A 24,991-nucleotide genomic window follows, 5' to 3' on the forward strand; every position below is an offset into this window, starting at 1 on the left:
GATAAGCTTTTAAGTGTCGAAGAGCGGTGGAACAAGTTTAAAAACATCTAATGCAGGGCAGGTACATACCTAAATTAGAAATTAGTAGAAAATTTAAGAAACAAAAAAAGAAGCTACAAAGGAAAAAACAGATTAGTTAGATTTCTAAGACTAATAGCTGCAATGTGAATCATGGGGCATATTAGAACTTGAGGACAACCATTAAGAAGGATATCAGGGAGGCTAAAAGGCAGTTAGATAGGAATAGAGCAGATAAGGCAAATGATGACCCAAAGAGATTCTTTCAGGATTTTATTAGGAAAAGAACAGATAAGGAGAAGGTGAAGTGCATCAGGAGTACCAGAGGGGAATTAAAAAATAGGTCAGGTCATGTCAGGCTGGGGAGCATGCACTGGTACAACGTGTTGCTGCCACATCTACCAAACAACAAAACAGCTCTGAATCCCAGATGGCAAACCCCCAGGAAGTCACGTAACCCAGTCCCACCCTCTGGAAGTCACCATCTATACTCATCAATGTGAGCCAGATCACCCTCAGGGAATTGCACCACATGGCTGTAGTGCCGCATCTGACGATTCCTCACAATGCAGCTAATGTGTCTCACTTGGTAGTCCGTGAGCAATGCAAAGTCAAACCAGCAGTATCCAAGGATTCTCTGAAGTGACACAGTACCGAAGGAGTCTAGTCTTTGTCTCAGGTCCCTAGATAGCATCCTTGTCTCACAACCATATCAGGAAGTACTAGGACTCTAAAAACTTGGACCTTCATTCTTTTGCAGAGATATTGGGAGTGACCTCATAACCCCCCATGCTCTCCGAATCCGTCTGCTGACTTCACAGGAAGAGTCACCAGAGACATGAATGTCACTGCCGAGGTAAGTAAACCTCTCGATGATGAGGTCGACACTCTCCGCAAACAGACACACTGCTGACAGCCATGCCCAAGAGGTCATTAAAGGCCTGGATGTTGTTTTTTATCAGGACACTCGCAAGCCCAGACCCTCAGACTCCTCGCTCAGTCACCCCATCAGAGCCTCTAATGACTCCGTGAAAATCATAGAATCATTGGCAAAGTCAAGATCCGTAAATCTTTCTTTACCCACCATTGCCCCACAGCAAATCACCAGCATCAGATAACATTTATCACAGAGTTCTTACAGGAACTACTGACTACAATTTGGAGTTGCTGCAATGAAATTTCGGCAAAATGAACTCACCTGCCTGCCTCATCATTTTGTTCCCTTTGATTTTCGGGATGTCTTTGAGTTCAGCCCTATCTCTGTCGGTTGATCATTTTCATTTCCATCCTTTCGTTCCTCACACATCACCATATCAGTCCTTGGCAGTAGACATAGCCAGAATGAATTTTTTTCTCATTGAGATCTGATGTCTTTTCAAAGTGTTCCTCTAATTTTTTTGAGCAGTATATCTATTTTTTTTAATTTTACAATTGACTAAAAATGTTAAAGTGGCCTGATGTTTGTTATATTACATCAGCTCTATGTATAGATACTGTTTAAATGAAGAGAATATCTTGATCTGTTCACAGAGATTAAAAAAGAAAAAGCATTCTGTGGGGTGTACTTACATTTTCAGATGTACGTACATAATCAACATAAACCAATCATTTAAAATTAACAAAACAATTTGGACAAAGAAATTTATAATAACAAATAGAACATATAATCAGCAACAAATTTTGCCAAATAATATTTTAAGAATGTCAGACATTAATTAATTAATTCTAATTCACCTCTGGACCAAGGGTCAGAATAGTCACTAACTCCTCAACCTCCCTTTTGCCTTCAGAGTGGGTGATGGCCGGTCAGAAGCGTTATGAGTGTCAATTCCTCTAACGTCATGAAGATTGCACCTCTTCTGTCTCAGCCTTCAAGTAAAAACAGCAATGTCTGAAAGTTGACATTCAATTAGAAGCCTGCAAATGTGAGAAGACAACTCTCTCCAGTAAGCCACCCTTTTCTGTGAAGATGATGACAGACTCACCCAGTCCCTTTTGCCATTTTTATCTGGTTTTGTTTCATGTTCTTTCATAAGTTTGTCTGTTACTCAAAGATTAATGAGAAAGCAGGAACACTTGAGCCAGAGATGGTTACGCCATGAGAATCTGTTTCTTAAACTTCATTTTTTTTGTTACATATTGGGATTTCACCTTCTGATCCTTTCATAAACAGACTTGTACTGCCTTATTCCTATGTAGTAGAACCCTATATAGAAGAGGACTGATCAATGGAAGAAACCAAAGGATGAAATAAAAACAAAAAAAGAAGCCACCAAAGCCCCTCCAGCTGCATGGGACTGGTTTCACATCTCCACAAATACAGAACCTGAAGCAAACTTTTGGATTCCCCTTCCCACTTTCTCTGGAAGTAAACCCAGGTCTCCTAACTGCGAGGCAGCAGATCTACCACTGTGCCACCATGCCGCCCGCAGACTATTGTTTTCTTCTGAAAGGGCTCAATCATTGGAATGTCATTGCACAATCTACATTGGAAATGTTGAGCTTTAATTTGGAAATTTATTTGTTGTTTAAGGGGTTTATGTCATAACATTTTTTATTCTTTGTTTGTGGAATTGTTAGTATACTTGTATATATTAACTAGCCGTCCCCCATGGCTCCGCCCGTGTAATAGTGTAACAGGACTGTGAAGAGGGCCCCGCCCGGCTCCCTACTCCTAACGTTACGCTTCCCCTCCCCTCGGCCCACAGCCTCTCTCTCAGTTTATTTTGTATATATCACTCCTGCAAGTGAACTATGATACTTAGCACAATGAGAGAAGTCACAAAATCAACCGGAATGTTCAAGCAAATTCTAGAAAAAAACCCAATCTAAATCCCTAAAGTAGTTCTCTCGCTCGTTTGCTAAGCGGAGGTAAAATACGCCCTGAGGCTGGCGCATGAGTGAGGAGGGCCCCGCACGCCCCCCTCCTCTCGGCCCGTTGTGTCTCTCTTGGATTTGCGCAAATAAATTGATACTGCAAGCGAACTATGATGCATAGCACAATAAGAGAAGTCGCTAAATCAATCGGAATGTTCAACCAAATTATATAAAAAATCCGATCTAAATCCTCTAAGTAGTTCTCTCTCAAAAAACGGACAGACATACACACAGACAGATGCAGGATTTTATATATATAGAGATGATCATTGGGTGCTGTTCTGGGGTTTTTGGTGAATGTTGTTACATACATGTGACTGGGAGGAAGCTAGAGGCCCTGAATAATAGCAATATCACACAAGACCAAGGGGCGGCAAGCTGCACTAACTCTCGCTCTCAATCCTCTGCAGACCATCCACGGGAAATCCCGTGAGGTTTCCGCACCATTGATAACATTACTTCCAGTCCCGAAGACGTCACTTTCTGGTCTGGCGCTATTGATGACGTCACTTCTGGTCCCGATGACATCACTTCCTTTACTGGCCTTTAAAGCCGCCATCTTGCCTCCATACCATCAGTTGATTTCTGGACTCTAACCTGTGATCATATCTCAACAATTTACCCATTTTGCAGCCAGGGCAAATTATATGGATGGCTGCCCCAAACCTTTGCGATGTCTCTTGGTCAGTTCTGTAATAATGGGTTAAACAGAAACGAGAGATGGTCACTGAGTTCTAACTAGTTCTTAATTTTATTTGAAATAATTGGTGCAAGTGAGAGCAGCATTCTGATCGTGGTGTTGTTTTGGATAGTTGCATTCCTGGGGGGATACACCTTGTGGTTGCATCTGAAAATCCCACTACTAACACACTGACCACACGCAAGTGGAATAATCACGAGAAAAAGTTGTAAAATGTTGCACAGGCACAGCCAGAAATTAGTAGGAGTCCACGGTTGAGTATGAATGTCGTCCCCTGAGCCACAAAGTGGAACTCATGAAGCATGTGGTCAGGCGGTGGAAGGACAGACTGGAATCAGTCAAAGGTTTGGGATGCCTACTGGGTGCAAAAATAAAAAGTAACGAAAATATGCACCAATGCGCTGTTCCTGATCAGGGATTCCTCCTTTATTGAGGTTTAAGAAAATCTGGTGCTCCACTGTGTGGCTCGTTCTGGTCTTTAGGCAAAAGACGCCTCTTTCTTAATTAGCATGTCTTTTACAGGTATAACAAAACTTCTGGAAACTGGGCGGCTTCTCAGAGCTGTGTCAGTGGTAGCCCCCCGTCTCGTCTCGGCGGGTTTTTACATACCTTTCCCCAGCCCTTTGAGGAGTCCTCCGACGCCCATGCATGACAAGACGTTTTGTAGTTTCCCTGGAAATCATGATAATGCTTTGTAGTTTTCTGAAAACTAATACAAGGCTTGATAATAATAATAAAATAAAAATAAATAATAATAAAGATAATAATAATATTTACAGAAAAGGAAAACATAATAACTTAGGACATTGCACTTCGCAGCAACATTTTGAATAATATTGTAACAAGCAGTGAGTTGGAAAGACCAAGACACACACACTGAATGAGAGTCAAGTCTAATAGCAGGCATTTTTATTCAACAATCAACCAATGATCCACTGCTGTTCTTCCAGAAAAAAATTGCCTTCCTGCTGTTATGGAGATGGGGAATGAAGAGTTATTGAATCTAGGCACAGCTAGTCCAGCACTGTTTCCAAAGTTGTGTTCACTATTCCATTGTTCCCAATCATCTTCCAGACCCATATGTTGTGTCTCTCTCTCCGAGATGCCCCCTTATTGTCTGCAAGACTGTACTGATCCAATACCCCAGGGGTTTCTGCCTGCCTACTGAAACTTTTCCAGGCTTGTAAAATGTAACGTGAATGCTCCAAGGATTTGTGGAATGCAAAGCATAGTGTACCTGTATGACACTGTCAATCACCCTTCCAGCCCCACCTATCTTCATGTAATATGCTGGCCATTATCATACAGTCTGGATCCATGACCACCTATGTGTTGTTCCCGTGATATCACTTGTGATTTGTATATGCATGATCATCCACACTTGGGGCGATGACCTTGATATGTGTGCTGATTTTCATGAATACAGCTTGCTTTAAGATGACCTCACATGGAGTTGTGGGGAAATGTATAAATCTGCGTATCCCTTTGATTTGTTGTGAGGGTATTAAAAGTTTGGGGCTAAATTCGAGAAATGCCATTTTCTGATATACCCAAATCATCACTATTGAAAAGCTGCCTTTTCCCTGTTGCCAAAAATGCAACTGAACCAAAAATCCACTTTTCTATCCTGTTTAAATCTTTAGCCCGCTATGCGCTATAGCCAATTATCTCCCAACATAACCTGTCAGTTTTCTGTGATCCTGAAGAGATTGGCCAAGCAGCTTTGCCTTACTCTGGAGTTGAGATCCACCCCAGAAATACTGGATCAGCAGGTTCTGGACAAAGCAAAGGACTTGTCTCCATTACCTTCAGGCAAAATTCATCGTTTGGTTATCGCTAAATGTTCTTGTTGACTTTCCCAGCTGCAACACACTTCATACATTGTGAAGGATTCAGCCCGGACACAACCAAATGGACACCAACTCTTCATAATAACACACGCTTTTATTTCTAATGTCTCCCAGACACCAGTGCCGCACGCAGCACAGTGCTCCCGCACCACAACACCCTTCCTCGAGCCTTTCACTGTCCATGGCTGCCTTTTCTCTCTTCTCAGAAGCTTCATCCTGCTCCCACTTCTGACTCTAGCTCCCATATTGTAGGAAGGCGGCCCCTTTTATGTTCATCCGAACGTGTCCCAGGTGCTCGATGACGCTCTTCCGACAGCATTTCCTGGAAGAATCTCCCTCCATCTTCCCGGAAGTGGCGGAAGTAAATGTTTCCTGGGTTCCATGAGGCTCGGGCGCCCTCTGGCAGTGGCCACAGGCCCCAACGGGCTTGAGCCTCCTTTGTCCTCTCCAGTGGTCCTCTCCCGATCCAGGGCAGTTGCCCCTCATGGCCCAGAGGAAGTATACACCACCTCCCAGTTCTTTCAGGCGTCCTAGCTGGTTCTGTCCCCCGGCCTCCTGTGACAACCTGTTCATTTCTACATGTACAAGAGTGTTTCTGAAGTTTAATTGTTGTACTGTAGGTCCTTAAGAAGAAACCACACACACATCACGTAAATCTTCACAATTCATCCTGTATCTCATTCATCTCTCTCTATACACTGTAAAATTCAATGCCTCTCTCTATGTCTGTCCGTTTTCCACGAGAGAATTAGATTTAGATCGGGATTTTTTGTATAATTTGCTTAAATATTCCGGTTGATTTTGCAATTTCTCTCATCACGCTAAGAATGATAGTTCGCTTACAAGAGCGATATATTCACACTAATCTGCGACAGAGGCTGCGGGTCGAGGGGAAGGAGGAAGCGTGATGTCAGGAGCAGAGAGCCAGATGGGACCCTCCTCACTCATGCGCCAGCCTCCGTTCCTGTTTAAAAATCAATAAGCAGAGTTTGTCTTGTTTCACCACTACGTGGGTGGAGTGGCGGGGGACAGCTAATCTCATAATAAATCTTGAATGTACTGTATATAACCAACAACTTGAACATAATGGAATTTCTGGACTTATGCATGTCTTAGATTTATATTTTCATTAAAATGAAAATCCCACTGCGATTGCAGATGCATTGAAGAACTGCAACTAAGGTGTCAGTGAGGTCATAAGTTTGGACTTCCTTATCCAACATTTCCTCAACAGTAATGTTTTCAGTGCTTTTATTTCGCCTGACAGTGCATGGATTCTCCACACAGATGGAGTAATCCTGTAATGTACAAGATTTGCTTTGATCATTATTCCATTTTATGTAATAATCTTATTTGCAAACAATGGTGTGGCAGTTTGAGCAAATTGCCCAAACATGTCACACAGACTTCTGTGACAAAATATGTAAAACACAAAAATGTGACATCTGTCTCTTTGTTGAACAATAGAACATTAGAACACTTTAGATGAGAACAGGCCATTCAGCCCAACAAAGCTTGCCAGTCCTATCCACTTATTTCTTCCAAAAAAACATCAAGTTGAGTTTTGAAAGTCCCTAACGTCTTACTGTCTACCACTTTACTTGTTAGATTATTCCAAGTGTCTATCGTTCCTAATGGTTATGTGAATTTTACCCTTCACAAGTTTCCAACTGTGTCCCCGTGTTCTTGATGAACTCATCTTAAAGTCACCGTCTCAATCCACTGGACTAATTCCCTTCATAATTTTAAACACTTCAATCAGGTCACCTCTTAATCTTCTTTTGCTGAAACTGTAAAGGCTCAGCTCTTTTATTCTTTCCTCATAATTCAACCCCTGTAGACCTGAATCAGTCTAGTCGCTATTCTCTGGACCTTCTCCAGTGCTGCTAGATGCTTCCATACTTCCACACTGGAAGAACCAGGGGAAGGATTATATCCAGAGCTTTACCTACCCCAGAACATTAGATGGCAGACCCCCTGGGTTGCAGCAGCGCCTCAGACTCCCACAATACTCCATGGGAGTTGGAGTTTGGTGCAGCCCTGTTGGGTATCCATGGGCAGTGCCAGGGGGTACTGCAGCTACTTCTGAGCCCTCGAGTGCAGCTTTTCCACCACACCAGGAAGTACTGCCGGAAAATGCATCGAGCACCTGGAGCACTCCTATTGCCTTATAAAAGGAGCCAACAGACACTACTTGAGTAGCCAGTGTCGGGAGGAGGGAGACAAAGCTTGCCAGGAGGAGTGGAGGAGAAAAGAGACAGAAGAAAAAGAAGAAGAGCATTGTGTGAACTGTGCTGAACTGTGTTATACTTGTGGGAAACATATAAGGAGTTTCCCACAAGGGAAAAGAGAAAAAATAAAACCGTGTGCTTGTACTTGTGCCTCTGCATCTGTCTGTGTTGGGTTGGACGGCGATGTGCCCGCCTGGTGAGCCACAAAAGGTTTTGTTTTTCCTCGTTTTATTATGATTTCACTAGTTCTTGTAAGATTTGTAGAGTTTTTAATACACATTAAGAAGTTCATTTGTATTCACATATTAATGGATACCTAAATGCGTTGTATTATATTTGTTTATATTTTATTTGTAATATATTTTATTGTATGACTCCTTGAAGAAATAAGCATTTATTATATTAAAGGCTTGACCAGTGCTACATATGAATGATCTTTTACTAACATGGGGCTGGGCAAACAGCATAGTGCATATTTTGTGCACAATCTATTTGAAAATGTTTGTGTCAATTGTCAATGATTGGACACTTGAGGGCGCTGTTGCCCTGTGAAACCCAACAGACAGATGCAGACACTGGTTTAAAAGCACCAAGAAGTAATTTAATTTTCTTCTCCAAAGTTCCCCAAAGTACCTCTTCCACCATAAACAATAAATCAATAATCAAAACAATACAATAATATTCCTCCTCTCCTCACAGCAGCTCTGTCACACTCCCTCCCAACTCCGGCTTGGCTAGTTGGGTCTCCCATAGTCCTTTATATAGACCTTGACCCAGAAGTGATTCTCCTCTTCTGTTCACGTGACTTGTCAGCACTTCCAGGTCAGATGAAGAATTACATTTTTCTTCAGCCCGGAAGTACTTCTGTTTTTCAGTTCCCATGACTATGGAGTACTTCCGGGCTATATGGGAAATAAAAATCCCTGAGTCTCCCTGCAGCGTCACACGGCGGAACCCACAGCACCCAGCAGGGCTATGAAGCCGAACACCATCTTCCATGATGCCCTGCAGGAATCCAGGGCACCTCTAGGCTGCAAGGAAGACGCCATCTAGCGTCCTGGATGTGTTGGCTGGGAAAAGCTGCCGGCCGTCCATCACACAATATATTAAAAGAAATTTATGTTTCGAAATATTTAAGATATTGTCATTAAAATATATATTTGATTTGTATATAATTTATATCATATTGCAAAATTTCCCCATTTTTCAGGCATATTGCACTATTTTTTTATTTTCATTAGTGACTGATTACTAAATGACACTATTTGCATGTTACCTACTTGTGCGTATTCGTAAACAATGGCATAATTAATCAGGAAATTAAACCAAACAAAATAATAAAAAGCAAAAAAGGAATTTGTATACATCTAAGTTCCTGCTTTATTCAGTAAAAATTTAGAATAACCATTTTGTAATTCATGCATTGATTGATATAGCTTGTTTACTTATGGAAGGAGTCCAATTTAAAGTAGAAATTGTTTGACATGAAAACTTGCAGCCACAGGGGCTTACAGGACAGAACTGGCTTCCCCGGTTCTAAGTGATAGAACTCGACAGAACTAACTGTACATTCATAGCACCCAGATAAGATGTCAGCATTCAGCCCACATTGAAGTAGTAAGGAGATTCGATGAGGTATTCTCCGCTTGCGTGATTCATCTGTTAGACGAATCTTGGTCATGTTCATCACTCTTAGTAGTAATGGATTCAGCAAGTGGAGTAAGTCCTTTAGGAACACAATTCAAACATTTACTCCAAAGTCAGCTGCCATAACTGTTTCTTTTGAATTACTGGTGGAAAGCAAAGCAGACAAGAGGAGACTATGGAGAATTAACCCAATGGCCATCCTAGTTGAGAACAGAACAGGGCTGGGAGTGTCAAAAGTTAAAAAGATGTGAAGAGCCACTTAAGAGGAAATCCAATAAAAACAGCACATGCAGTAGAGACACGGGATTCCATAGATGAGAAGGAAAGACTGATGCTTGAATGCTTTGGCCCATAGTCTCTAAATAAAAAAAAAAAACGAGGAAGAAAATATCGAATTGTTAAGTAAGAGTGGGTCATAAACACACAGCGTAACATATCTTTTTATTTCTTGTTGCCACTGCTAAGTAAGTAGATTTCCCTATTTCCCTTCTACTCTGTCTGTTCACTGTCCTCATGGCAGCGGTTCCTTCTCTCTTTCCTTTGTTCAGTTAATTGTTCTCCTTGTTCCTCTTGATATTCTCATCTTTGATGCACACATCATAAACTGCAGTGTCTTTATGAGACAGCGTCTGAAAAACAAAATCAAGATGATGAGATTTTGTGGCACACCCAGTGGTCCACTACCCTCCTCCTCTATATAATTTGTCCATACTTCTACTTTATGTTCTATCAATCTATTTTCTGCCCTCGGTTCATCCAGCAATAATAATAAAAAAAATATTTATATGGCACCTTTCCCAATAGAGGATGATGGGAATGCTAGGAATATTTCTGACAAAATGAATATATAAACACACAAATATATAAACCTATGGTAAAATGTGCCAATGATATCATGAAATATATGTGATTTATTGCTCATTTCTTAATGAATTTATTTACTTCAGTTTCAAAAACTGTCATTTTCACTCATCAACATATTAGGGCTCAGTGACTAGTTGAGGAATTCTGCAAGACCCATCAGTTTAGTTCAAAATTACCAAGGCAAGGAAAGCACCTGCTCGAAGTTGTCACTCTGTGTGTGTCTGTGGTGAATACGAGTGCAAGAAAAGGGGCACAACGCAGCTACTTTGATTCAAAAGACCCCAAGTCTTCATCTGAATTTCTTCTGTGAGCTATGGCGTAGCAATGAATTGTGCAAATTGTGCAAAACACAAGGGCCTACAAGCTTGGGGGTCTCATTTAGGGCCATATAGATTTAAAAAAAAATTGAATAACCTAAATCACTTGCACAGTTCATTGTGTTAATAATTCACAGTTTCAGTGGTATGTTTGCATCATCACCAGGGAAGTCCAATCCAATCCATGATGATATTACGTATTTAGCAGGCCTACAGTTTTCACGAATTTAGATTTCGGGAGTTTGGGGGCTTAGAGCCTAATTGTAGGCACAACAAGTCCAAGTCCGCCTTACAGAGAAATGCACATTTCCAAATTTGGTGACCTTTGGTCTGCCATAGTGGACGTCAATGGAAGAAGTTTTGAAGGATGTCACTATAGTATTATAGTAATGTAACTATAGATTATTATCTTATATATAAACGTCTACAAGTGGAAGTGTGTGTGTCTGTCTGGCTCGGAAGTAAGAGGTGGAGTCGGGCTAAGGGCTCTGCCTCTGAGGAAACAGAAAACTCGCTTAGCTGCTAATAGCACAAGCAGGGCGAGCACGTCAGCAAAACGAAAAAAGAGAAAGTCGCTTAGCTGCTAACGTTGGCAAAATGGTATCCCTTTTACTTTTCCTCCCGCGCGCTAATCCTCCTAGGAGAGAGAAGTCCAGAGTAGTTCTTTTCAATTACCTGACATCTCTACATTTCCGTTTTTGTTTCTGACGATTTCAATAGTTTGTAGGATCCCGGGCTTTTTACAGCATGGGCTTACACAGCAAATTGTAAATGATTGTTACTTTTGTACTCTGATTTGATGTCAACAGTTTTCAAAATTCCAACTTGTAGCCAAAAAATCATAGCAATTCTGTTGTTAAGTCCCCGTTAGTTGGGAAATGCAGAATATTTGAACAATTTGACATGTTTTATGTTCTCCCGATATGACGCCATGTTGGCCAGTAGCAGCGGACCCGGCAAACATTATAAGAGTGGTGCTGCTAAACGTCAGGCACGCCTGCAGCAGGAATTGAAAAACGCTAAGTTTACCGAGATTTCTATCTTTCTCAAAACTGAGCGAGGGCCAGCGGTAGGAACTGAGAATGCTGAGCGCGGTGAATCGGTGCAACGGCCGCAAGCAGGTTATGGAGACAGTGCAGTGAGTGAAATGGTGGCAACTATTGGGTCTGGAAGTAGCGATACAATGGCTTCAGATCAGGTGCTGTCTGCTAAAACCATTAAAAATGGAGAAATTACTAACGACAAACAAGCAAAATATATGACAAAGCAATTTAATACCAACAAGGCAAATTTCTTGGAACCATTGATGGCTCACTTTATGATGTCCATTTTCTCAGAACTTGTGTAAAACAGGTCGACTGTGTAGTAGTATCCTGTCAGCTGGTATTGTCATTTTAATTTGTTACAAATTGAAATCACTTTATTTTATAGCGCAGAATAGTTTCTAGGTCACGTTACATTTTAATCATCTTCTTTCACAAAGTTGTCTTGGTAAGCAGGTCCATATCTTACATATATTTATGTACTGCTACTACTACTACTACTACTACCCACACATCCCATATTCCATTCCCACAATTTATTTTATTTTTGCTAACTTACAGCTGCTGTAATAATGCGATTAAAAAAGTTATTACAAATTCCATTTAGAGAGCTGCTTTGTTTGTCACCAGTGTGTGATCCGATAGTGATGCGGTCCTGGACTCCAATACCCAGTGGCCCCTAGGATCTAGTTGTATGTTAGACAGGAGGGGTCCACCTCAGGGTGCTGCACAAGGGCCTTCATCAAGCTAGTTGTGCCACTGGCTGATGATTTATGTTCACTCTACCGACGACTCACCAAACTTAAGACTGCACTCGGTAAAGCCTAGTGGGTGTAAATGACAATGAAGATGATTGTGTGTGCTCTCTGGTGTTCACAGTTACGACAATACAATCAGAGTAAATGTGAGGTTGAAAGAACTGGCAGCTACAGTACATTCAGATGAACGCTTTAATGTGCGTTCAAGCTAAACAGTGTGTCATCACACCAAGTAAATAGGAGGTGAAAAACACTCCTTGTAAGTGACATCTTCATACTGGTGCTGATAGGCAGCCAAAGAAGATGCAGATTTCTGTACCCAATACACAAGAAACAGTAAATGTGCCTCATGATACTAATCACCATGGACGAGGCTGCACAGCATACACTTTCTGACAGCACATATAAGCAAACAACTGAAGGAAGTCACCATTACTGTCTGATTAGAAACATCAAACACGCAGTACCATAATGCAGTTGCGGTATTTTAGCACATTGTACACAGAGACTGCAAAACACCTAAATAATATCTGATGAATATTATTTGACAAACACTATATGCTGAGTATCTGGAGTAATGAAATAATCAAAATACCAGATGGAAATATAAATGAATCACTCAGCAACAGTAATTTTAGCTTTTCATTTTCATTCAGAATCTTTTCTTTGTTCACTTTCTTCCCAAATCTGCACATAATATTTATTTTTTGCTTTTGACTAATATTTTCAAACCAAAACCCAAATTGCTACAGAAAACATACAACAAAAATTCTTGCAAACAATCACATGAAAAAAACACGCACATGGGTTTTTATTTTTCCATAATCTTGGACCACTACAATCCCATCCTTTATGCCATTGTGACAATGACATCATGCATCTCTACTTCCAATTTTCATGTGACAGCAGCCAGCAACAGAAGGGATCAGTGTGTTATGATTTTTAGTCAGGACCATAACAAAAAGGGATGTGTGAATCCTCTAAAACCAGGCCAGGACCTTCACTAGCCATCCCAGAAGTAGCTCTCCATAATCCAGCTAGTGCCCAGCTGCTACAGGCAGACTTCAGCCTAAGCAGGCCTAAAATGGGGAAAAGGCTTTTCACTTTGTGTCCCAACATATTGTAAGATGCTTCCCAAGGAGAGAAGCTATAAAAAATTCTGGCCTGGCAATTGGAAACAAAGAATCTTTATACACAATGGTATTTATTCACAAAAACAGAAAATACATCAAAAATTCCCTAAAAAAGTAAGGAGATGTTGCTAAAGCAACCAAGTTCCAACACACAATCTGAACTTAAGAGTTAAAAAGCAAAGCTGAAAATACATGCATATGACAAAAATACTCACACTTCAATGCACCACTAATTAGGTCCTCTTTTCTGACTCAGGGTAGTCATGGTGACATTAGAATGATGCCACCTCTTAGGATGTCACTCCCAGGACACAGGGAATGAATATATATTTAAGGGGGCAGAATACAAATAACAGATATCTAATAAATTCAAATCAAAATGTGGCAAATGCTAACTCAAAAAATGACAGTGAAACAATGAATTTGGCCTCAGGGGTTAATAAAAAGTATCATCATCATAATCTATACTAATAAAAGGCAAAGCCCTCACTGACTGACTGACTGACTGACTCACTCACTCACTCACTCACTCACTCACTCACTCTCACTCACTCACTCATTGATCCATCCATCCATCCATCCTCTTCCGCTTATCCGGGGTCGGGTTGCGAGGGCAGCAGATTAAGCAGAGAGGCCCAGACTTCCCTCTCCCCGGCCACTTCTTCCAGGTCTTCCGGGAGAATCCCAAGGCCTTCCCAGGCCAGCCGGGAGACATAGTCCCTCCAGCGTGTCCTGGGTCTTCCCCGGGGCCTCCTCCCGGTTGGACGTGCCCGGAACAACTCACCCAGGCGGCATCCAGGAGGCATCCTGATCAGATGCCCGAGCCACCTCATCTGAGTCCTCTCGATGTGGAGGAGCAGCGGCTCTACTCTGAGCCCCTCCCGGATGACTGAGCTTCTCACCCTATCTTTAAGGGAAAGCCCAGACACCCTGCGGAGGAAACTCATTTCAGCCGCTTGTATTTGCGATCTCGTTCTTTCAGTCACTACCCATAGCTCATGACCATAGGTGAGGGTAGGAACGTAGATCGACTGGTAAATTGAGATCTTTGCCTTACGGCTCAGCTCCTTTTTTACCACGACAGACCGATGCAGAGCCCGCATCACTGCAGATGCCACACCAATCCGCCTGTCAATCTCACGGTCCATTTTTCCCTCACTCGTGAACAAGACCCCGAGATACTTAAACTTCTCCACTTGGGGCAGGATCTCTCCCCCAACCCTGAGAGGGCACTCCACCCTCCGGGTGTATCTCATCAACCCCTGGGGCCCTGCCACCAAGGAGTTTTTTGACCACCTTGGTGACTTCAGTCCCAGAGATGAGAGAGCCCACCTCAGAGTTCCCAGGTTCTGCTTCCTCATTGGAAGGCATGTTAGTGGGATTGAGGAGGTCTTCGAAGTACTCCCCCCACCGACCCACAATGTCCCGAGTTGAGGTCAGAAGCGCACCATCCCCAACATATACGGTGTTGACACTGCACTGCTTCCCCCTCCTAAGGCGCCGGACGGTGGACCAGAATCTCCTCGAAGCCGTCCGAAAATCGTTCTACATGGCCTCTCCAAACTCCTCCCATGCCCAAGTTTTTGCCTCAGCAAAAACTGAAGCCGCATTCTGCTTGGCCTGCCGGTACCTATCAGCTGCCTCCAGAGACCCACAGGACAAAAAGGTCCTATAGGACTCCTTCTTCAGCTTGACGGCATCCCTCACTGCTGGTGTCCATCAACGGGTTCGGGATTGCCACCATGACAGTCACCGACCACCTTGCGGCCACAGCTCCGGTCAGCCGCCTCAACAATAGAGGCACGGAACATGGCCCATTCGGACTCAAAGTCCCCTACCTTCCTCAGGACGTGGTTGAAGTTCTGCCGGAGGTGGGAGTCGAATCTACTTCTGACAGGGGATTCTGCCAGCCGTTCCCAGCAGACCCTCACAACACGTTTGGGCCTACCAGGTCTGACCTGCATCTTCCCTCATCATCGAAGCCAACTCACCACCAGGTGGTGATCAGTTGACAGCTCTGCCTCTCTCTTCACCTGAGTGTCCAAGATATATGTCCGCAAGTCCGACGACACGACCACAAAGTCGATCATCGAACTGAGGCCTAGGGTGTCCTGGTGCCAAGTGCACATATGAACACCCTTATGCTTGAACATGGTGTTCGTTATGGACAATCCGTGACGAGCACAGAAGTCCAATAACAATCACTCACTGACTCATCACTAATTCTCCAACTTCCTGTGTAGGTAGAAGGCTGAAATTTGGCAGGCTCATTCCTTACAGCTTACTTACAAAAGTTAGGCAGGTTTCATTTCGAAATTCTACGCGTAACGGTCATAACTGGAACCTACTTATGTACATATATACCGGCCATAGCCTGCAGCTCGGTCACCATGTGAGGCGGAGTTGCGTCCCTCATCGTCATACCTCCCACATAATTGAGTGCCTGCCCATATAAGGCCATACGTCAGCGGCAATCCAATAGAAACACTGCCGCTAAATATTCACAGGTGAAGGACTGTGCTTATGCAGACGAAAATCAGATGGTCAGGGAGGTGTTTGGCACAAACTCGGCGAAACTGCGAGAGAAAATTTTAAGTGCCGGGTCTTAGCTAACATTAAATAAAGCCATGGACATCGCACGAGATAGCACAAGCACAGCTGAGAACCTTCGATGCATGTACTCCGAGCGGCTCACGTGAACTGACTGTGAACGCAGTACGCAGACAAAAATCAACAGCTCCAAAGAGCGCTGAACAAAAAATGCATTGCACAATTGAGAAGGCAGCAAAAGAATATGAAGCGTGTGACGCATACAAGCATATTCATAAGTGCAGCTACTGCGGAAACAAAGCACACGGTGGAAAAAGTCAATGTTCAGCTAAAGGAAGACAGTGTAAAAAAACCCATGCATGCAGTGTGTCACATCTCAGATAAAGAGGAAGACGAGCTGTTTATTGATGTAGTAAGAAAGGAATCGATGAATAAAACCTGTCATCTTTACAACGATTGACAAACATAGAATGTAACTTGAACACAACACATCCTCCAAATATGAACCTGATTGAAAGAAATAATGATAATCAAATCCTTGATGACAGCAACACTCATAACAATCACAAAACAAATACTGTATATTGACAATCATGTTACGTTATTTTTAAAATGTTCCCTTTTCTTTTTCATAATTTCTTTAACACACTACTTCTCTGCTGCGAATCGCGGTTATTTAGCTATATATTTATATACCCGATCTACATCCTGGCAAATAAACGAACCACACGCCGTGGCGCAACGCAAGAGGCTTTGCCTCTAGCGCTGACTTCCGAGGTTCAATTCCTGAGAAGGGGTGCAGGGAGTGTGTACGCCTGATGAGCCCAGAATTAGGGTGAAACATGTGTCGCGTACTCTTAGCATTATTTGACAGTAAAACTATTTCTATATATATATATACACACATACATACATATATAGCAGCTCTTCATGATTCATTTTGCCCTCGCACCCCCTGAGATGTACGAGGCCGATTTCGCACTCCCTTGGTTTGAGAAGAAGTATGAAAAAATATGAGGCTAACACAGAAAAACAGATCACCGATTGAAGCTTTATAAATAATGGATACTTTATTCTCCATCAATAATTGTTTTGGTAAAGCCATACTCAGTGTAATCCTCCTTCCATTTTCTAATTTTTTCGCGACTAGCCATGATTAAATGAACGGTAAAAAAGTAAGAGTGAAGTGACGGTGACTTATTGAGGCAGGCAGGTGACAGCACAATAGCACGTGGGCTCGATGTAGTGCACGTCAAGTCAATCTAAAATGCGCGGTCAGATTCAAAAAAATATATTTTTTCAAGTTCTATTTGGATATAAGTAGGTTCTATTTAGTCGACAGAAATATCTTTGGTAGGAATGTAAGTTGAATTTAGCCTTTAAATTTCTATGGTGAAGAAAAATTTATGCAATGATGACTAAACTTACATTCCTACCAAAGATATTTCTGTCGACTAAATAAAAATTACTTAAATTTAAAATTTAAATAGAACTTGAACAAATATGATAGTTCATAATACCCACGCAGCGCTAAGTACGCATAAGAGCAGAAGTCATCCGTTTTAACAAGCAGCGTATTGCACTGATACGAAATAGCCTGCCCATTTAATTATTTAGGAATGGATAAATAAATTAAGATTTTGTACAAATAATGTTTTTCATTTTTCTTCCTTGATGGATTCTGGCACCCCCAGCAACAGTTGCTCGCACCCCAAAGAGTATATATATATATATATATATATATATATATATATATATATATATATATATATATATATATATATATATATGTATGTGTGTATATATGTGTATATGTATATATATGTTTATATATGTATGTGTATTTATATGTATGTGTAAATATGTATGTGTGTATATATGTATATTATATATATGTATATATATGTTTATATGTGTGCGTGTGTGTGTGTGTATATATATATATATATGCCAGCAACACTCATGACAATGACAAAACAATTACATTGTCAATCATGTTACGTTATTATTAAAATGTTTCCTTTTCTTTTTCATTACTTCTTTAACACACTACTTCTCCGCTGCGAAGTGCGGGTATTTTGTTAGTCAAGATATAAAGGTGATGGAAAACCGATATCCTGGAAAATTTACTCATGATGGGTAACTGCTGTTGGTTCTTGCAAAGAGAGATGGATGTGCAGTACAAGCACAAAGCGAGTGCCTCTAACATTTTGGAGCACTCTGACCTCAGTTTTATATTGAGGTAAATTGACATAAATATACTTTAAAGTGTCCCTGGCATCGCCTTTTAGTTTGCTTTCAGAATAAATACATCAAAAAAATTTTGGTGGGACAAAGTTCAAACTCCAGATGTTGTGTTGATATATTATATTGATATTTAAAAGTGTCAAAACGACAATGATGTGTATCTCAAAAACCTGACATGCTAGCTTAATTCTGATGTCATATATGAAATCAGCGTAAAAAACTTGATAAAGAGCTGCTCTGAAATTCCCAGTAGCAAACAAAATATATTTTTTGTAGACCAGTGTAATTGTTTCTTGGAAGAAGGAAGAGACAAAGAAGCTATGTTATCTAGCCAATCAAGAGGTGCAATCCTTGGCATGGAGATAACCCTAACCCTGGCTGTGACCGATGGCCCCCAATGACAACAACCACCATCACCCGTACCTGATAATCGCCTTCCAAATCCATCATACCAGGTTCTTCCTGAAAATGAAAATATAAACAGGTTAGCCACTTTATCCTATATGTGGAAAAAGATGATCCGCTGTGGCAAACCCTAACGGGATGAGGAGGAGGAATGATGAAGTGTCAAAAATGGCTTCTCTTATGAGTGACAAACTGATTCTGGAAGCAACATCAGCACCAAAACAACGTTTAATGGAAATGAAAATGATAAACCTTCAGAGGGCTGAATTCAAAGACACCCCGAAAATCAAAGATGAAAAATGATGTGGCAGGCGAGTTCATTTGGCCGAAATTTCATTGCAGCAACTCCAAATCGTAGGCCTACTCAGTAGTTTGTATGGCCCCCACGTGCTTGTATGCATGCCTCACAACGTCCTAATGAGATGACGGATGGTGTCCTGGGGATCTGCTCCCAGATCTGGACCAGAGCATCACTGATCTTCTGGACAGGCTGAGGCGTTGGATGGACCGAAAAACATAATGTCCCACCCAGAGATGTTCTATTGGATTGTGGTCAGGCGAGTGAGTGTAAGGGCCAGTCAATGATATCAATTCCTTCATCCTCTCATCACATGAGGCCGGGCATTGTCGTGCACCAGGAAGAACCCAGGACCTACTGTACCAGCATAGGGTCTGACAGTGGGTCCAAGGATTTAATCTCGATGCCTAATGGCAGTCAAGGTGTCATTGTCTAGCCTGTAGAGGTCTCTCCCCAGACCATCGCTGACCCACCACCAAACCAGTCATGCTGAACGATGTTACAGGCAGCATAACTTTCTCCATGGCTTCTCCAGGACCTTTCATGTCTGTCACATGTGCTCAGGGTGAACCTGCTCTCATATGTAAAAAGCACAGGGTGCCAATGTAAAACCTGCCAAATCTGGTATTCTATGGCAAATGCCAATCGAGCTCCACGGCGCCCACTAGAGGACGTCGGGCCCACAGGCCACCCTCATGAAGTCTGTTTCTGATTGTTTGGTCAGAGACATTCACACCAGTGGCCTGCTGGAGGTCATTTTGTAGGCTCTGGCAGTGATCATCCTGCCCCTCCTTGACATTCCTGCTGTTGGGTTAAGGACCTTCAACGAGGGGCTCTGTCCAGCTCTACTAGAGTAACTGTCTGTCTGTCTCCTGGAATCTCCTCCATGCCGTTGAGACTGTGCTGGGAGACACAGCAAACCTTCTGGCTATGCCACGTATTGATGTGCCATCCTGGAGAATTTGGACTACCTGTGCCACCTCTGTAGGGTCCAGGTATGGCCTCATGCTACCAGTAGTGACACTGACCGTAGCCAAATACAAAACGAATCACAAAACAGATGACGAGGGAAAAATGTCAGTGGTCTCCCTCCACCTGTGAACTCATTCATTCCTGTTTTGGGGGTCGTCTCTCTCATTGTTGCCCCTCTAGTGCACCAAAGCAGCTGAAACTGATGAACAAGCCCCTGTGCTCTTTCACTAACCAGATCAACAGCCCAGACGTTTATTGACGTGATGCTATACTCGGATTCAAAAGTGGTCCTTTAATTTTTTGAGCAGTATATTTAGGATGTGGCTGGAAAAGCAGAAAATTGATGAAATGCTCATGCAGATCCAGGGATAATGTGGAAAGTGCACATAGGCAGGGTCTGGGCATGGGATTCAAATCTCAGTCTCTGGGTCCTTGAGGAAGAAACAATAAGCATTGAGCTGTCACACTGAAAACATAGAAAGAATAAAAATCAAAGGCGGTCAAGTGAAACCTGGTGTGTAAAGGATGCAAGTACTCCACTGCGAAATGAGGAAGAGAACTTGCTGGTGAAGATGACTTTGTGTCATTTTAGGTCTGCAGACCTCTGAAGGAAGCAATCAAGAGAATCAATGAAAGAGGAAAAAGAGAAATCCAAGGGCTTAAAGAAACGGAGAACAAGCTTAAAGAGTCAGTCCTTTGAAATGCCCTCCACAAAGATTGAGAGTTTAGATCTTCTCATTTTCTACTTGTGGTTTTAAATGTTCAGCTAAATGGTGACAAGGGCATTGCAACTGTCACACTGACTTTCATACAGAGCTGCCCACAGGCTTAGAGCGCCAGGCAGCCTGATCTATCTTTGTATCAGCCAGTCCCACACATGTGGTTTATCATCCTAAGTAGTTCCTTTTTATTTATTTTTTTTTTTTTTGAAAATGTCAAAAGCTCCAGAAAAGAAACTGACAGGAAATAAAATAAAGCAGAGATTAAGTCGTGACATGAAAGAGTGACCGACCTGACAGTAAAGGAGTAGCAGCCGCTCATCAGCATTAAAATGGCGACCCTCTGATATTAGTGAATAAAATAGGGTACCAGGCAGAATGCAGAACACAGTACCACTCTCAGATTTTATCTTTTCATCCATGTGCCCTAATCATGAAAGATATGATATCAAATTAAAATTAACTGGCTGCAGTGGACTGTCACTACTCACCTGCAGCTGTCTCATTGTCTTCAGTTTCTTTAATGTCTGGCTATCTGTTAGGAGCCATTAAACACATCATCGTCAGTATCCATCCGCACATAAATTTTAAGCTTTTACCTTCATGAAGTTGGCAGTGGTCTGCTTCTACATACTTTTACTCTTCAGGACGCATGTTATATAAACGAAGAAATGAATGAAGACCACAAGAAGCAATGCTAGAGTAATGGAAGCCCAGACTGGCACTGTACAGCTGCACCTCTCAGGTAAGGCTGAAAATGAAAGGGAAATCAAAGTGTTAGACACTGGAGATGGGATATAGTGCCTGTCATGGTACAGCACAATGAGGTATAAGACATTCATAGCACATTCTAAGGCAGAGGTGGCATGGTGGTGCAATGGTAGTGCTGCTGCCTCGCATTAAGGAGACCTGGGTTCACTTCCTGGGTCCTCCCTGCATGGAGTTTGCATGTTCTCCCCGTGTCTGTGTGGGTTTCCTCACACAGTCCAAAGACATGGAGGTTAGGTGCATTGGCGATCTTAACTTGTCCCTATTGTGTGCCGAGTGTGTGTGTGTGTGCCATGCGGTGGGCTGGTGCCCTGCCCGGGATTTGTTCCTGCCTTGCACCCTGTGCTGGCTGGGATTGGCTCCAGCAGACCCCCGTGACTCTGTGTTAGGATATAGCGGGTTGGAAGATGACTGACTCTGAGGCACGGGTCCCCAACTCAGTGGCTGCAGGTTTTCATTCTAACCCTTTTCTTAATGAGTGACCTGTTTTTGCTGCTAATTAACTTCATTTGAATTCATTTTAATTGGCTTGTTTTTTAAGATTTGTTGCCCTGAATGTCTTCATCATTCCTCTGAATTGCTTCATTTCTTTCCTAAAATGGCACCCAAACAGAAATTAAATGAAAAATGAGTGAGCCATAAGAACACCGACTAAGTCAGGGTCTCAAACTCCAACCAATTTCACTCCAACCAGTTGCTTAATTAGGCACAGAGTCTTGTTGTTAATAAAACTCATTCTTTAATTCCATGGCTTCTTGCTGCTCTCGTAGTGCATTAGCAGACATTTCTGAAATTGTTCATTTTCTCTTTTCTAAGAGCACCGGTAAAATGTTTTGTGGACCTGAGCAGATCAACATTTCTAAGACCTTCATCTTTCTTTATTTTCAGATATTGTATGGTAGAAACGGTTTGATGGTCCTATTTTGGCTCATTTTGTACCTCATTATTGTTTGGCTGCTAGTTAAGGAAAAAGAAACAATTGAGGGGTCTGAGTCTTCAAGAGCAAGTCCAATAAAAGTAATTCAAAAGAAGTTAATTAGGAGCAGAAACAGGTCACTAATTAAGAAAAGGCTTAGAATGAAAACTTACAGCCATTGGGGCACTCCAGGACCGGAGTTGAGGACCCGTGATCTAAGGCGTTTCTTTGTTTTCAGCCATTCATTCAAATTTTGCCTCCTGTGAACGGAATGGATCTGCTGCTGTCCAGTCATCCCGGTGGACTTTTCAAAGAAAATAAAATGTGTTTTGTCTTCTTACAAAGCATTTTACTCTGAATTCAGGAAAGTGGTTTGATGAAAGTGAGCTTTTAGAAGATCTTCTAGGTTTACATGTGATGGAGTCAGTGTGGTCAGAATGTCAGGTGGGTCTCGTCTCAACCCTGGACTGTCAGACATTACACTGAAGGACATAAAGAATGGAAACAACATAAAGATGGACTCACCTCTGTTGTTAGGCTTAGCTTCATTAGCAATATCTAAAATATAAAAAGAAAATTAAGTAAATTAAAAGAGGGAGAAGTGACTTAAGTGACTCCTGTCCACTTTTAGTCACCTTTCAGCCCTGGGGCCTCATGTATAACGCCGTGCGTAGAACTCGCACTATAACATGGCGTAAGCACAAAAGCCGAAATGTGCTTAAGAGCAGAAAAATCCAGATGCAGGAATCTGTGCGTACTCCAACTTCCACGTTCTTCCGCTACATAAATCCAGATCAGCATGAAAACTAACGCCGCACGCTTTATGTAACGCCCAACTCCTCCCAGAATTACGCCTCTTTGAATATGCAAATCAATATAAATCGCCCTTAAGCGCAGCCTTCTGTGAAAAGACAATGGGAAAAGCACGGGGAAAATATAAGAATTTCAGTGAATACCAAGTGGAGGCAAAGGAAAAACATACTATTTGTTCAAATAAACCGTGGTATAATCAACAAAATGAAGTTGATCAAGTGACATAGCGTGTTGGAGAAACTTGAAAGCTCACATTCACAAAATCGCACAGTGCCGGAAATAAAAAGAAGTCACATATCAAAGTCGCCGTGAAAAGAAGAGTTGTAAGCCCACTGTCTGAGTGTCATATGAAAGTTTATTAGGGTACAGAGAAAAAAGGCACACGGTGGGGAAAAAGCACGAAATGTCAACTTCAATCTCGACATTTCCACTTTAATCACGTAGTTTATTTTGTCATTAAAGTAGAACATCATAAACTTCATCTTAAAATCGTTTAATTAACCAGTTTCTCAAATCACATCGTAATTAAAGTAGCACGTTAAATGCTTTGTTTTGTATTTGATCTTCTATGTGCTCTATGTGTGTGAATCACTACTTGCTTCTTAAACCGGCTCTCTTCCTCCAACTGGACACAGAGTCCATTACATTCGTGATATTACAGCTCTCTGAATAACTAAAATACTGAGATGTATACGTGATATCATTTTCATGATGATAGGAGTTAAAGCACGTTATTAAACATGTGTTTCACTTCGATGAAATAATTTATTGCAGCAGTACTCAGGGGCGGCTCTAGGCTTGTGGTGGCACTGGGCAGAGGAAGAATGGTGGCTCCTTAGCCGCCAATGTCAGTAAGGTAGCTTATGCGGTGGATGGCCACGTGCGTTGCGGACACTGCATAGCCACCTCGTGCTCATGACACAAGCATTTAACTTTTGTCGAAATTTGAAGCTGCGTTTTTAGCTGTGTTGTAATTTTCTCTTTCTGTTTTATATTCAATATATATTGGCATAGCCGTCACTGCAGTCAGTGCTTTTCTTTCCCCAAGTAACCGATCGCCATACAATCAGCTCTGTAATAGACGTTAAGCCATCTGTAAGCTTAGCGTCGATTCTTCAAAACGTTTAAAGAACATTGAAATATCTTCATAGTACATGTTTAATTATTCTATCCTTCACGACACTCCCAGTGAAGAATATAGATTATTTAAATGAAGTTAAAGTTTTATCTGTATAATTTAATAAACATATTTTGCTGCATTTCACCTTAAAAATGATATCGTCATCATATGTAAATATGCGCTTTATAAAGTGGCTCAGGTTGTGCGATATTATAACTATAGTGCAAGTTTACAGTGGGGTGATTGTACTTATAAGTACAAACAGTTCTACAAGGAGCAATTGATTGAGTGCATTTAAAGTTCTTGGGATTAAACTGTTTTGAACCGCGAGGTCCATTCAGGAAAGGCTTTAAAACGTTTTGCAGTGGCTGAGACAGCGTGTCCTTAAAACTGTATACCGATAATTCTCTTTCCGATCAGCTGCTGCTGTGATTCACACTCAGATACAGTGATATAAATACTCCGAGTCGTGCAGTGAGAGTAATATGGAAAAAGATGATCCGCTGTGGCAACTCCTAACGGGAGGAGCTGAAAGAAGAAGAAGAAGAAGAAGAAGAAGGTGCAGTGAGAGTAACAATGCTAAAGCAGTTATGGTATTTGGAATACTATGGCTGTTCCCTGGACCATTATATTGTTACAAGTTAATTACAATCAGATGCGTTACACTAATAAACAATATGCGGTTAGTTTCTGTGTATTTATAAAGCCACGTCAGGAAAATAATGAGCAACCACACAGGAACAGT

General features: G+C 41.8%; 1 long non-coding RNA gene across 1 annotated transcript; it reads right to left on the bottom strand.

Annotated features, from left to right (window-relative positions):
• Positions 1 to 9,057: 9,057 nt before the first annotated feature.
• Positions 9,058 to 21,366, bottom strand: LOC120519504. The gene is made up of 4 exons (XR_005631555.1): positions 21,264 to 21,366; positions 21,121 to 21,164; positions 18,659 to 18,697; positions 9,058 to 9,952 (listed from the first exon to the last, which is right to left on the bottom strand). It is a non-coding gene; the product is annotated as an uncharacterized LOC120519504 (long non-coding RNA).
• Between the last annotated feature and the right edge of the window lie 3,625 nt (positions 21,367 to 24,991).

This window comes from Polypterus senegalus, chromosome 1 (genome assembly GCF_016835505.1).
Source record: "Polypterus senegalus isolate Bchr_013 chromosome 1, ASM1683550v1, whole genome shotgun sequence".
Taxonomy (NCBI): Eukaryota; Metazoa; Chordata; class Cladistia; order Polypteriformes; family Polypteridae; genus Polypterus; species Polypterus senegalus.